Source organism: Ambystoma mexicanum, chromosome 3q, assembly GCF_040938575.1.
Source record: "Ambystoma mexicanum isolate Mex_15411 chromosome 3q, UKY_AmexF1_1, whole genome shotgun sequence".
NCBI classification, from domain to species: domain Eukaryota; kingdom Metazoa; phylum Chordata; class Amphibia; order Caudata; family Ambystomatidae; genus Ambystoma; species Ambystoma mexicanum.
The window spans coordinates 1,033,341,271-1,033,356,803 of NC_090926.1; the positions used below are offsets into that span (position 1 = coordinate 1,033,341,271).

Consider the following 15,533-nt stretch of genomic DNA (forward strand, 5'->3'; position numbering starts at 1 on the left):
CTCTGGGCGTATCGTGCTATTCGATAATGCTATGCACTGTCAGTATCCTGCCATACCGGGAAAACGTTATGCCCTGTGGATATTAAGGTGTAGCGTGATGTTCTGGTTGCAGAGTATGAAGCCATGCGTTGCTGTCATTCTGCATTGCTGGTAGTAGTATACCCTAATAAGTTCATGTTCTGTACCATGAGTATCAGGTCACGCAGGGATAGCGTTCTGCTCAGTGGAAATCAAGCTTCGGGGTAATATCTTGCTCTGGGAGCACCATGCTTTTCGGTAATGTTATGCACGGTATGAGGCCGTGCTGGCAGGATGTTCTGTGGGTATTATGCAGTAGCACGATGTTCTGCTTGGGGACTATACAACCATGAGGCTACTATCCTGCACTGCCAGTAGTACCATGCCTTGGTAGTTTAATGTTCTGTACGGTGAGTGCCATGCCGTGATGGGTGCTGTTCTGCTCTGCGGGTATTAAGATGTAGCGTGATGGTCTGTGTAGGGAGTATCAATCCATGCTAGGCTACTATCCTGCACTGCCAGTAGTACCACCCAATAGTAGTTTAATGTTCTGTACGGTGAGTGCCATGCCATGATGGGTGCTGTTCTGCTCTGCGGGTATTAAGATGTAGCGTGATGGTCTGTGTAGGGAGTATCAATCCATGCTAGGCTACTATCCTGCACTGCCAGTAGTACCACGCCGTAGTAGTTTAATGTTTTGTACGGTGGGTGCCATGCCGTGATGGGTGCTGTTCGGTGCGTGTTAAGATGTAGCGTGATGGTCTGTGTAGGGAGTATCAATCCATACTAGGATACTATCCTGCACTGCCAGTAGTACCATGCCATAGTAGTTTAATGTTTTGTACGGTGAGTGCCATGCCGTGATGGGTGCTGTTCTGCGTGTATTAAGATGTAGCGTGATGGTCTGTGTAGGGAGTATCAATCCATACTAGGATACTATCCTGCACTGCCAGTAGTACCATGCCGTAGTAGTTTAATGTTCTGTACGGTGAGTGCCATGCCATGATGGGTGCTGTTCTGCACTGCGGGTATTAAGATGTAGCGTGATGGTCTGTGTAGGGAGTATCAATCCATGCTAGGCTTCTATCCTGCACTGCTGGTAGTATCATGTCTTAGTGGTTTAATGTTCTGTACTGAGTACCATGCCATCATGGTTGATGTTCTGCTCCGCGGGTATTAAGATGTAGCGTGACGGTCTGTATAGGGAGTATCAATCCATGCTAGGATACTATCCTGCACTGCCAGTAGTACCATGCGTAGTAGTTTAATGTTTTGTACGGTGAGTGCCATGCCATGATGGGTGCTGTTCTGCGCGTGTTAAGATGTAGCGTGATGGTCTGTGTAGGGAGTATCAATCCATACTAGGATACTATCCTGCACTGCCACTAGTACCATGCCGTAGTAGTTTAATGTTTTGTACGGTGAGTGCCATGCCGTGATGGGTGCTGTTCTGTGCGTATTAATATGTAGCGTGATGGTCTGTGTAGGGAGTATCAATCCATACTAGGATACTATCCTGCACTGCCAGTAGTACCATGCCGTAGTAGTTTAATGTTCTGTACGGTGAGTGCCTTGCCATGATGTGTGTTGTTCTGCTCTGTGGGTATTAAGATGTAGCGTGATGGTCTGTGTAGGGAGTATCAATCCATGCTAGGCTACTATCCTGCACTGCCAGTAGTACCACGCCGTAGTAGTTTAATGTTCTGTACGGTGAGTGCCATGCCGTGATGGGTGCTGTTCTGCTCCGTGGGTATTAAGATGTAGCGTGACGGTCTGTATAGGGAGTATCAATCCATGCTAGGATACTATCCTGCACTCCCAGTAGTACCATGCGTAGTAGTTTAATGTTTTGTACGGTGAGTGCCATGCCATGATGGGTGCTGTTCTGCGCGTGTTAAGATGTAGCGTGATGGTCTGTGTAGGGAGTATCAATCCATACTAGGTTACTATCCTGCACTGCCAGTAGTAGCATGCCGTAGTAGTTTAATGTTTTGTACGGTGAGTGCCATGCCGTGATGGGTGCTGTTCTGGGCGTATTAAGATGTAGCGTGATGGTCTGTGTAGGGAGTATCAATCCATACTAGGATACTATCCTGCACTGCCAGTAGTACCATGCCGTAGTAGTTTAATGTTCTGTACGGTGAGTGCCATGCCATGATGGGTGCTGTTCTGCACTGCGGGTAATAAGATGTAGCGTGATGGTCTGTGTAGGGAGTATCAATCCATGCTAGGCTTCTATCCTGCACTGCTGGTAGTACCATGTCTTAGTGGTTTAATGTTCTGTACTGAGTACCATGCCATGATGGGTGTTGTTCTGCTCTGTGGGTATTAAGATGTAGCGTGATGGTCTGTGTAGGGAGTATCAATCCATGCTAGGCTACTATTCTGCACTGCTGGTAGTACCATGCCTTAGTGGTTTAATGTTCTGTACGGTGAATACCATGAAAAAATGTGTGAAACACAGACTTCCTCTGCCTCCTGTTTCAGAGCATAAACAATTATTCAGATCATCGTGACATTTAATGAAGGTCGTCTAAACCATCATATTCAAGAGAAATCAATAAAAAACACAAAATACCCAGACAACAATGCTTCTTACTTCTCGCAGAAATACTTGTAGATTATTTCATTTTATTTTCAACAATGCCATATTTGTTTTGGCTTTTTTTTATAGGTACAAAGGCATAACATAATACATTTACAATGCAGTTTTATATACATGTTTAACATGAGATGGTTCACTTCTCATAGCTTTCTATTACAAACATAATTCTTTTTTCATTTTCCTCAGACCCAATTTTTTATCACTTTTTTCCATAAAGAGATCTTTCTCAAACTGATATCTTTATAAGATGATATGGCATGGACCGATCTCCACATGATCCCACTTGAGGTCAACACCAATCAGGCATTGCCCAATAAGCACCCCATGGCACCAGCATGTCCCACCAGGAATAAACGCAACATCACTGCTGAAGCCCTACTACCACTGGTCTTACCTAACCTCAATGCTCTCCCAGCCAACACTGACTTAAACCTGCTGATTGACACCTTCAATGATTCCATGGGTAGAGCAATGGACACTGTTGCCCCCTTAAAAATATGCAAAGTTAAACCCAAAGCTCATCTGAACTCGTGGAACACCCCTGAGCTCAAATTACTCAGGAAAGAGAAAGCTAAGGCTCATCTCACCTGGATGACTAACCCCACTGTGGAAAACAAATCCAACCTCACTAACTTATCCTCACTTTACAAAAGCGAGATAATCCAGACCAAAAAAGATACATATAACACCAGGATCACTCAGGCAGGATCCTCAACTAAAGAATTATTTAAAATTCTGAAGGAACTAGAAAACCCTACTTCACCTCCAGAAACCTGCCTGAAAGACAAATCCTGGTGCACCAACATCCAGAACGCCCTCAACAATAAAATTCTAGGACTCCAAACTAAAATTGAAGACAAACGGCAACAACTCTTCATCAATAAGGCCACCAACCTTAGCCTACCCACACCTAACAACACTAGCACAGGTTTCTCATTTAAGAAAGTCACCATCCCGGAAGTTCAAAAAATCATCACCTCCCTGAAACCATCTAACTGTAAAAGAGACAGCTGCCCAGCACAGATCATAAAAGATGCAGCCACAGAGCTCTCCCCCTTCATTACCAAACTCATCAACCTATCCTTCAACAATAACTCTAGCCCCAGCAACTTAAAACAATCATGGGTTCTCCCACTCCTGAAAAAACAATCCCTCGACCCGGCTATACCCACCAACTACAGGCCCATCACCACAGTCCCCTTCCTACTGAAAATCCTGGACAGAGTTGCCTACATCCAAATTCAGGAATGCCTGGAATCCAACCAACTGCTAGGAATACGTCAATCTGGCTTCAGACCTCAACACGGAACTGAAACAGCCCTTGTTGATCTCAAAAGCCAGATTGATGAAATTAAAGACAAAGGCAATGCAGCACTCCTACTAGACCTCTCAGTGGCCTTTGACCTGGTCAGCCATGAAGTCCTCTGTAATCACCTTGCCACCGCAGCCCACTTCTCCTCCTCTGCCATCGCATGGATACAATCCTTCCTGGCAAACAGAACCATGCAAGTCTTTTCCACTACAGCCGCAGCAGACCCCATCCCCATCACATGCGGGGTCCCACAAGGATCCTGTGTATCCCCCACTTTGTACAACATATTCACAAAGCCTCTATTTGACCAACTGGACCGTCTGGGTGTCACCTACACAAACTATGCAGATGACACCCAGATACTCCTCACTATCTCTGGTAATTACCAAGAAGACTCCGCCCGGATCAACAAAATATTCTCCATCATTCAGGCATGGATGGCCTCCCATGGTCTCTGCCTGAATGATGAGAAGACAGAGCTCCTAATCGTCGGCTCCCCCAACACTCTAACCAAACTTGACCCTAGCTATAACAACATCACCATCGATGGTCATTCCATTCCCATAGCCAAAAGCGTAAAAACCCTTGGCTTCTATCTAGATGCCAACACCAACCTTAGCAAACACACCAATATGACCGCCTCTGCCGCTGCCTATACCGGCAAGCTCATCAGGGCCAGCAGACCGTTCCTATCACCCAACAGCTGCCTCACCCTTGCCAGGGCCCTAATACAATCCAAACTGGATTACTGTAACAGCCTATACCTAGGTGCTAATCAATCCGTACTCAACAAGCTGCAGGTAATACAAAATAACGCCTTGCGCGCAGCCCTCAACATTCCCAGACAAGAGCATATCTCCGCTACTAGGAAAGCCTGCAAATGGCTATCCATACGCCAAAACATTGATCTAAAAGCCATATGCCTCACGTACAAATCCCTCAATCACCTAGCTCCACCATATTTAGCTAATAAATTCACCCTGAAACCTGCCACCAGATCCACCAGATCCTCCAACACTCTTTGCTTATCAGTGCCCAGGTTCCACCTAAAAAGAGCTGGAGGGGTAAGCTTCACAGTGCTTGCACCCCAACTCTGGAACTCCCTACCGCTTAGCATCAAAACTGTCGAATCCTTCCAGATCTTTAGGAAGCAGGTCATCAGCTGGCTTCTAAACAAAGAATAACGCCATTAACACCAGACCCGTGCGGTAACTGGCTTAGACATGTATTTATATTGAAAATTGTACATTGTACGTACTGCATATGCTCTGTTTATTGATCACTGTATATATATGTATATATTACAAACTTGTACGAAGTATGCAACACAAAGATACTTCTCAACGCTGTAACCAAATTCTTAAGCGCCCTTCTACCTCTGGGTTTGGAGCGCCATACAAATAAATTAAACAAACAAACAATATGTCAACGCGTTTCGGCTTTTCTCTCACGGGATAAACCCCATCTTCAAAAGATTTTCTTCAAGGCCTTCGTCAGAACAGATGGTACTCTTAGATGGCTAATGAGTTGTCTAACCCTCAATATAGATTTCTAGAAAAAGTAAAAAATAAAATAATAAGTAAAAAGTAAAAGCACCGCACTTCCTGGGTTGTGTTACTTAGTAAAAAAAAAATCATATCTGGGTCTGGTCTACTAACCTGCATGGTAGACTTGCAACAGGGGCCACTAGCGAGTGGGCATCTTGTTTATGGAGCCACTTGTTGACCCTGTGAAACAAACATACAGGGTTGTTATTTTTTGGATGTGTTTATTTTCCCCAATTACTTCTATGCATACATATTTAAATGTATGATTTATTTCGATACCTTGGCACATGGTAGTTTAATGGATGTCGTGCAATGTGTCTTCTATTTTCTTCCCCGGGATGAAACTCCTGTAGGTAATAATTAAGGAATAAGTTTCCTTTCGTATTGCAGATCTATTTTACATCTATATTCTACTTATCAGACATGTTACATATTGCTGATTCTATAGGGCTTTTTGACCAAAAATGCCGGTTAAAATAAACCATAGAATTGTGTTTTTCTCTTTACAGAACGTATGTTCTTATCTACTTCAAAAGCACATACACCATTTAGAGTGGTGTGAAACCAACATGTCGCCTATTGTATATTCTGCTTTTTGAGACTAGACTGGGCTTTTTTACATTTGTATTCTCTTCTTAAAAATGATTTCATATGTCATGTTGATGTTTCCATGGTTATGGGGGGCGGTTCGAGGGAAGGGAAGTGCCGTTGGGAGAGGGGATATGACGGCTGGTGGGAGGAGGGATTAGCTAGTTAACACTGGAATTGAATAAAGGAAGACATGTTCTGCAATCCTCTGTGTCTGTCCTTCTTCGCACATGCGCTGCGCACAGCATCAGAGGCCCACCCACACCACGACACTGGCGACGAGGCGGGTGGCCTCCCGTAAGGCGCACATGGAGCAGAGAGTGAGCGAGGGCGGATGCAAGGCGGATTCACAGCCCGTTGCTAATACGGCGACATAAGAGGAACGCCTCAGCGGATCCGCCAGAGCACATACATAACGTTGGAGGCCCGCCGGGCAGGGGCCGCTCCAGGCTGCTGCTCCGGATTGATGTAATCAGCCCATTCCGGGCTGCAGTGGTGAAAACTGAGTCTGTGAAGACTCCAGCCAGCAGGCACATGCCCCGGAAGAGGGGAGGAAAAACCTGCTACAAGGTAGGCCAAGGCCGCAGGGCCACCTAAGGAGGGCTCAAAGCAAAGCCCCATCCCACATGGACATAGTCACACAGATGGTGCTCATGCCCAGAGAGGTGGCCATCCTGGGGAAATGAGAGAATAGAGGCATCTCTCTCAGAAAGTGTGACACATGGAGGGCTGGAAGCCCGGCAGGAAGTGGTGCTCGTGCCCAAGAGGCGGCCACATCCCAACTGGCAAGGACCCAAGTAAAGAAGTGACCTGGAGGTCAAGATGTCCAGGCAGGACAATGACCAAAGGGCACAAGCCCAGGGCAAAGGACAAGGCCCCCAGGAGGCAGACCAAGTCCCACATAGACTGCCCAATACACTGGCGGCTCAGATGCCAGGGGCATTCGATGTCACCGATACCAGCAACATGGGTCCCAGATGGAGCAAGTGGATCAGGGACATTGACCTGTTTATGGGAGCCACAGGGCCCATAGAAGATGATTGCCAAAAATGCCTACGAACGCTGGCAGTGGGGTCTGCTACCAGGGACATCATCAACGAGATGCCTCCCGACTCCATTGGCTCTATTCAAGATCTGAAGGATGCGCTGGCAACATACTTCACCCACCACACCAATGTGGACTACAAAAGGCACCTGTTCCACAACACCAAACAACAGAAAGGTGAGACTATGGATGCCTATGCCATGCGGCTGCGCACCAAGATGAAGCATTGTGACTTTGCGAACTATTCCAACACCGAAGTGCTAAGGTCCCAAATCATAGCGGGGAGTGAATCTCAGACATTTAGACGGAAGTTACTTCAAAAACAACGCACCCTGGATGAGAAACTCACGTTGGCCCACGCTGAGCGAGCCGTAGACTCACAGGTGGAGAGCTTCAATAATCCCACAACAGGGGAAAGCATCCATAATCTACATCCCGGAAGATGGTCATATGAACTATTTTGCTACAAGTGCGGGTTTCAATACCCCCATGAAAGGACTTGCCCCACCATCGGTCAACAGTGTGCCGAAGAAGGCCACTTTAAGTCAGTGTGCAGACTCTTCAGAGACAGAGGAAAAGATTGTGCAAGAGACACACCAACCAGATACAAGGCAAGACCCCAACCCTCCTCAGGGAACCGCCCTGGTACATCATCTCAAGGACCATCTACTCAGGCAAACCCTGACTCCTGAAAATGAGACTCAGGGGATGACAAACACAGAAGAGAGAGGAGAGACAGAAGAAGATATGTAATGAGAGCGAGACCTGAGTGACGGTCATGGCGACACGTACACCACTTAGTGGAGCAATCACCTTCGGACTCAGACCCCAGCTCCTGGGGAAGCGATCAGAAGAAGAAGGCATACGTCTATGCCTTAGGAAGTCCCACTGCCACAGCACACAGTCCCTCTCTAATGATCAAATTAAACAAACAACCCACTGAATTTCTGATTGACATGGGCACCACAGGGAACATCATCAGTGAAGCCGTCTTCAAAGAACTTCCTGCAAGACTGAAGCTGAGCCCTGCCATCGTAGACATCTATGCTTATGGCGCTAAGGCACCCCTTTAGTGCCTAAGACATTTTGAGGGCACATGTGGATACAAGGGACATGAAAAAAAAATACCTGTTCACATCCTGGCAACTGAAACGGATAGTGGGTGTGTGCTAAGCTTTAAAGCAGCGGCCGACATGGTCATAACATCGTGGTCCACAAGTACATTGACCGTGTGGAAATGATCTCAAGCCTCTATCCCTGCATCTTCCGAGGCATCGGAAAACTGAAGAACAGACCTATAAAATTACACACAGGAGAATCCGTACGCCTGGTCGCCCAACACTACCGAGGAATCCTGATTAACATCCAAAGGAAAGTTGAGGTTGAATTACACAAGTTGCTCGAGCAAGACATCATTGAGCTGGCCACCGGCCCCACCACCTGGGTGTCACCGATAGTGCCAGTCCTGAAGAAGGGTTCAGAAGAAATCAGGCTCTGCGTGGACATGAGGCGCCCAAACCAAGCCATCTAGAGGGAGAGACATCTGGCCCCATGCATCACTGATATGATCCACCTCCTGAACGGGGCCAACGTATTCTTGAAACTTGACTTGCAGAAAGGCTATCACCAACTGGTATTAAGCCCCAAAAGCCGAAACACAACCACGTTCGTGACGCATCTAGGACTGTTCTGCTACAAAAGGCTAACTTTTGGGGTAACCTCTGCCGCAGAAATATTTCAGGCTGAGGTACACAATTTCATCAAGCGTATACCCAACTGCCTTAATTATAGCGACAACATCCTGGTTATCGGCAACGATGCCAGCAAACATGATGAGGCCCCATGAAAGTGTGCAAAGCCTTGGAAGCAGCCAATCTCTTGCTCATTCGGGACAAATGTGAATCTGAACCAAAGATAGAGGTAGGAGATGTTGTGGCGGTACAACAGACACAAACCCACAAGCACACCCCCATCTTTCAGGCAGAACCCTTGCTGGTCACTCAAAAGAATGGGTCCATGATTACGGCTGAGGGCTCTGGAGACCCTATCACAAGGAACTCCTCACATTTCAAGAACATTTCCTCGCTGGGAAAGCATCGGCTCAGTGGAAGCATAATCATCCCCATTGACTATGCCTCCGATGACCCCTATCATGGGGATCATGGAGACACAGATGACTCTGACATGGAAGGGCCCCCGGAATGTGAGTCCAGTGGGAACCCACCCGAGCGGGTAAGCTCATGCACGAAGCGAGCTCAGAACAGGCCGCGCATCTGGATTGAAGAAATGGGCTAGGTGGCCCGCTGCAGATGTTCGCATTTTGTGGACATCCTCGTAACTGTTTAAAAAGGGGTGAGAGGTCACGTTGATGTTTCCATCGGTCTGGGGGGCGGGTCGAGGGAAGGGAAGTGACGTTGGGGAGAGGGGATATGACGGGTGGTGGGAGGAGGGATTAGTTAGTTAACGCTGGAATTGAATAAAGGAAGACGTATTCTGCAATCCTCCATGTCTGTCCTTCTTCGCGGCCACGCCATCATAGTGCTTGTTCTATTCAGCCGTATCATTGCTGAATAACGCTGTTTTAAAATAAACAGCAAAATTATGTGTTCTATCTACGCAATTTATGGGAGAATTATTTACTAACACATACATGGTGTGTAGTAATGCGCTGTGCTGGCAAGTAGCCACATATGTTTTTTACTTGGCTAAACTAATCATATACCAATGCTGCCGGTACTGAGGAAAACCCCTTCCCTCGCATCAGTCTATTGCTTACGTTTGCTTACCTCGTATGTTTTCTTTTTATTCTTATTCAAAGTGTGTCTGTTGTTCCCAGGACTGCTTTCTGCAATTCTCTAGGGACTTGATACAACATGTCTGGCAACTAGAGAATTGCGTTGTGTTTCCGGCTCTGTTATTGCAACGCTCTAACTACCGCAGAGTTCATGAACATAGAGAGAGGACTCGATTCATGAACTTCCTCTGCATTTTTGTAACTAAATAACACCACCCAGAAAGTAGAGTGTTTTTACTTTTGACTTATTATTGTATTTTTTACTTTTTCTTTCTAGAAATCTATATTGATGGTTAGACAACTCATTAGCCATCTAAGAGTACCATCTGTCCTGACGAAGGCCTTGGGGAAAATCTTTTGAAGATGGGGTTTAACCCATGAGAGAAAGGCCGAAAAGCGTTGACATATCATCTTATAAAGATATCCGTTCAGTGGTCGAAGTGAGCGGGAGCGGTGCTCCTCTATTTTTTTAAATTACGTTTTACAGTTCCTATAGTTTTATTTTAAAAAGAAACCGTTCCGGAATGGTTTCGTTTTAAAATAAAAGTGTAGGAAGCAGTTCAAACTTGCCCTTTCAGTGCACAGCACTGGACGTGCCCTTAAACAGCAGGTGCAAGTGTTTGGTGGTGTGTATTGTGTGTAGGAGGGAACGTGATAATGGGGTTTGTGTGGAGTGGGTGCAGGCTAGTAGGGACCATTGCTCCACTAATTCTTTTTGTACACTTCGACCACTGTATCAGTTTGAGAAAGATCTCTGTATGGAAAGAAGTGATAAAAAATTGGGTCTGAGAAAAATGACAAAAGAACTATGTTTGTAATAGAAAGCTATGAGAAGTGAACGATCTCATGTTAAACCCATATAGAAAACTGCATTGTAAATGCATTATGTTATGTTTTTGTACCTATAAAAAAAGCCAACACAAATAGAGCATTGTTGAAAATAAAATGAAGTAATCAACAAGTATACCTGTGAGAAGTAAGAAGCATTGTTGTCTGTATATTTTGTGTTTTTTATTCATTTCTCTTGAATATGATGTTTTAGACGACCTTCATTAGATGTCATGATGGTCTGAATAATTGTTTATACTCTGAAACAGGAGGCAGGGGAAGTCTGTGTTTCACAAATTTTTTTATATAGCTCTTTGCTCTACTAAACACAGACTCCTCGGAAACAAAACATTTGGAGCACGACCTATTACCTGTATCTGTGAGTGCCATGCCATCATGGTTGATGTTCTGCTCTGTGGGTATTAAGATGTAGCATGAGGGTCTGTGTAGGGAGTATCAATCCATGCTAGGCTACTATCCTGCACTGCCAGTAGTACCACGCCGTAGTAGTTTAATGTTCTGTACGGTGAGTGCCATGCCATGATGGGTGCTGTTCTGCTCTGTGTGTATTAAGATGTAGTGTGATGGTCTGTGTAGGGAGTATCAATCCATGCTAGACTGCTATTCTGTACCACTAGTAGTATCGTACCATTGTGGGTTATTCTTCTATACCGTGAGTACCATGCCATGTTGCGAGGATGTTCTGGTCTGTGGGTATTAATCTGTAGTACAATGTTCTGCTTAGGGTGTAGCAAGCCTTGCCAGGCTGCCCTTCTGTACCACTGGCAGTACCATGCTTTAGTGAGCTAGTGTTCTGTACCTTGTGTATCAGGCCATGCCGGGATGCTTGCTCTGTAGGTATTAAGCTGTATTGAAATGCTCTGCTTGGGTAGTATCCAGCCATGCTAGGCTACTATCGGCACTGCCAGTAGTACCGTGCCTTACTGGGTTAGGGGTCTGTACCGTGAGTACCATGCCATGCTGGGGTGATGTTCTGCTCTGGGGGTATCACTCTGTAGTGCAATGTTCTGCATAGGGTGTACTTAGACATGCCAGGTTGCTCTTCTGAACCACGGGTAGTAAGTAGCAAGACTTCCTGGCTTAATGTTCTGGGTCGTGACGTTCATGCCACGAGAAAGGCTATTTCTTCAGACGCTGCCTAGAGCCTTCAAGGCCACGTTCCCGGGAGGGGTGTGGCGCATGTCTAAGGATACAGGGAAAGGGAAATGATCACACAGAAGCAGCCTTGGCACATTCATGAAGACTTGTATTTATAAAATCAGTGTAACCCTGTAATAACAGAACCAGGGGTGGGCATTTGAAGAAAGTAAAGTGTTTCGTGAAATCTGCATTTCTCTAGCCTATAGAGTTTAAAAGTTGCCTTGCCTTTAGTGTTGGGGTACACCGCGGGGCCACGTCCCCGTCCATGGAAGAAAGCAATGGTCGTTGTCGCGCTAGGCGGGGTTTCAGCACCATGGACAGCTCAGGCGTAGCCTAGGCGCTGAGGGTCACGCTGGAGTCAGAGGTGCGACTATGCCGCCTGGAACCCCCCTCTGTAGTGCTTTCTGGAGGGTTCGTCACGTGTGATCTTCTCTTCAAAAGTGTAACTAGCTGGAAAAGTCAAAACACAGGTTAAATCAGGCAGGAGCATGAAACAAATTACAGTGATGCCGTGTAGGGCGTTCCATCTTGCACCATGGGAACATATTTTGTACTCTGATTATCAGGCCATGCTGGAACAACGTGTTGTGCTCTGATTATCCAGCCATACTGGGATAATGTCCTGCACTCTGATTATCAGGCCATGCTGGGACAATGTTCTGTACTCTGATTATCACCATGCTGGGACAGTGTTCATAATTATCACCATGCTGGGACAGTGTTCTGTACTATGATTATCACCATGCTGGGACAGTGTTCATGATTATCACCATGCTGGGACAGTGTTCTGTACTATGATTATCAGCCATGCTGTGATAACCTTTGTACTCTAGTATCAGTACATATCGGTTTAATGGTCTTCACTCTGATTATCCAGCCATACTGGGATGATGTCCTGTACTGTGATTATCATGTTACACTTGGACAATGTTCTGTACTCTGATTATAAGGCCATGCTGGGACAGTGTTCTGTACTATGATTATCAGCCATACTGTGATAACCTTTGTACTCCAGTATCAGTACTTGTCGGTTGAATGTTCTGTACCTGCGATGTTCAAGCCAATCTGTGAAGATTGTCTGTCCATCGATTATCAGGGCATTCTGGGATAATTATCTACAGCAGAATTAAGGAGCTGTACTGGGGTAAAGGTCTGTGCACTGATTTTCAGGAAATTCCAATCTACCGTAAGAGCATCAGGCAGTACAGGAGTGATGGTCTGCGCTCTAATGATCTGGTCACTCTGGTTACTGTCCTCTACTTTGAACATTATCAGGCCACAGTGCATCCATGATCCGCAGTCTGAATTTGAAGCTGTACTAGGAAAGTGCTCAGTACTCATGACTTTCACATCGTGCTTGGATTACGTTGTGCACTGCAGTGTCACATTGGGCCATAGTGGGATATTGTTTTGTAGTGTGAGTACCAGACAATGCTGTGATAATATCCTGAACTCCATCCGCCAATGCTTTGCTCATGTTGGGCACTGCGCCCATCAGACCTGATTACACACGGCACGTATCAAGCAGTCGGAGAATAATGTCCCCCACTATGCCTATGTGTGACTATTGGGGCTATAGAGCAGTTCTCGGCTACTTTCCTGCACTGTGAATAGCAGTCTTTGCTGATAATGTGAATTCAGGGGAACAGACTGGGCTCCTATAATGATGCCTTGTTGTTATTATTGTTCTAGGTAAATTTACGTTGCGCTTAATGCCAGCCTCCTCCAGCTTCTAAGCGCCAGACCAGGGGATCGAGTCCATGTCGCACTAAGGTAAGCGCATTGTTCCTGAGCTATCCTCAAGGTGTGTACCAGGCCGTAATGCCATGATGGTCTGTACTGGGAGGAGTACTTCATGCTGGGATGGTGCCTTGCTAGGATCTTGCTCTGTTCTGGGTGTAGCAGGCCACAGCATAACTGGGAATACTATGGTATGCTGAGCCTTGTGAGTAGCAGGCCATATACCATGCTCTGCATTGTTAGTATATGGCCATGATGGTATCATGCTCCACACGGGGAATACCAGGAGCTGAAGTGATAAGGGTCTGCAGGGTTCACATCAGGTCGTGTTAGCAACATGTCCTGCACTTCACACAGCTAAATATCATTTCTATACATCCTTCTTTTATCCAATGCCAATTTCCAACTCTACCCGCTGATCGGGTAGAGTGGCCTCTGTGTGGTGATGCATCTTATTGGATTTATTTATTTATTGTTTGCTTGTTAGGTGCTTATACAATAAGAATATATTATTTCAAAGAGCACACAAGGCAGGGAGGGAATGAGTGTGGGAAATACATTATTACATTAAAACACAATATTTAAGAGCAAAGGGGGAAGAGGGAGGGGGCAAACCTACTATGCCTTGTAAGTATTCAGAACGAGCACGTGCATAAAGGAGGAGGGAAGAGGGGGTAAGTGCAGGGGAGTATGAGCCCGTGGGTGAGCCATGAATGAAGTGCTAGGAATGTAGAGTGCTACATGGTCTGGGCCACGCGAGGTGTAAGTGCAAGTCACCAGAGTGGAGGGTGTGCAGATGCATAGTGTCGAGTGATAGACAGGAGCTGGGAGTAATCGGTGAGGGAGGTCAAGGCCCCAAAGATGCATAAGGGCCACCGATTCAGCAACTGTGGAATTAGCAGAGGAGAGAACGAGGCAATGAGGAGGAAAATGGGAAAGTCTTAAGGATCATCTGGAATTTAAGAAGATCCTGCTCAAGGCACAGCTGGAGGCTATTCCAAAGTAGGGAGACTGCAGATGAAAGTGAGCAACCTCTTTCCCTCTGTTTAGCAAAACGCTTTACACACAAAGAGTTGGTGCCAGAAGAGTGAACTGGTCTAAAGGGAGAGTATTTCGTGAGATAAAGTTGAAGATAGTGTGGTCCCCGGTCCCAGGCAGCCTTGTGGATGATGCAGAGGGATTTTAATGCAATCCTTACTGCAACCGGGAGCCAGTGAAGACTCTTTAGTGCAGGAGAGATGTGGTCCCTCGGCCTAAGGCCAAGGATAAATCTGGCTTCCCTATTCTGGATATGCTAGAGGGGTCACATAGTAGAAGAAGGAAGATTCAGGAGGAGGCTGTTACAGTATTCAAGTCTAGAGAGAACCAGGGCTTGAGTGACATTGAGCCTCTGAGGGAAAGTGGGAAAAGGTAGAATTCCTTTGAGAAGGACGAGCTGATACTTGGACTTCTTGGTAATGTCCTGAGTGTGAGGGAGGAAGGAAAGAGAGGAGTCGAAGATGGCTCCAAGGTTTCTGGCTTCAGTTGACAGCGCAGGGGAGAGCCCAAGGACGAAGTGCAGATTGAAGGGAAGAAGGAGGGAGCAGGGGTCCCGATGGTAAGGATCTCAGTTGTACAGGCGTTGAGGCAGAGATCAGTAGAGGCGCACATGGACTGAATGGCAAATAGGCAGTCAGCAATGATGGAGGGTGCAAGAGAGTCAGCAGGGAGTCTGAAGAAGAGCAGTGTGACACCTGTGTAACACTGGAAGTTGTTGTAGAAAGAGGAGATGAGGCGTGCAAGGAGAGCAAGGCAGATGTTAAAGAGCCAATGAAGGAGTATAGAGCCCTGAGGGACACCACAGATGGAGACAGAAGTAGGAGAGGAGATGGGATCCAGTATGACTTGGGAAGAGC

At 46.3% G+C, this 15,533-nt stretch overlaps 1 protein-coding gene across 4 annotated transcripts in view; it reads left to right on the top strand.

The window, feature by feature from the left end:
* The window catches only part of RBFOX3 (RNA binding fox-1 homolog 3), a 3,087,537-nt gene that overhangs the window by 455,828 nt on the left and 2,616,176 nt on the right, over positions 1-15,533 (top strand). For all 4 annotated transcript variants that reach the window (XM_069655212.1, XM_069655215.1, XM_069655213.1 and 1 more), the window contains exon 2: positions 13,591-13,671. The gene's annotated coding sequence lies outside the window, so the exon portion shown is untranslated. The remainder of the gene's footprint in view (positions 1-13,590; positions 13,672-15,533) is intronic.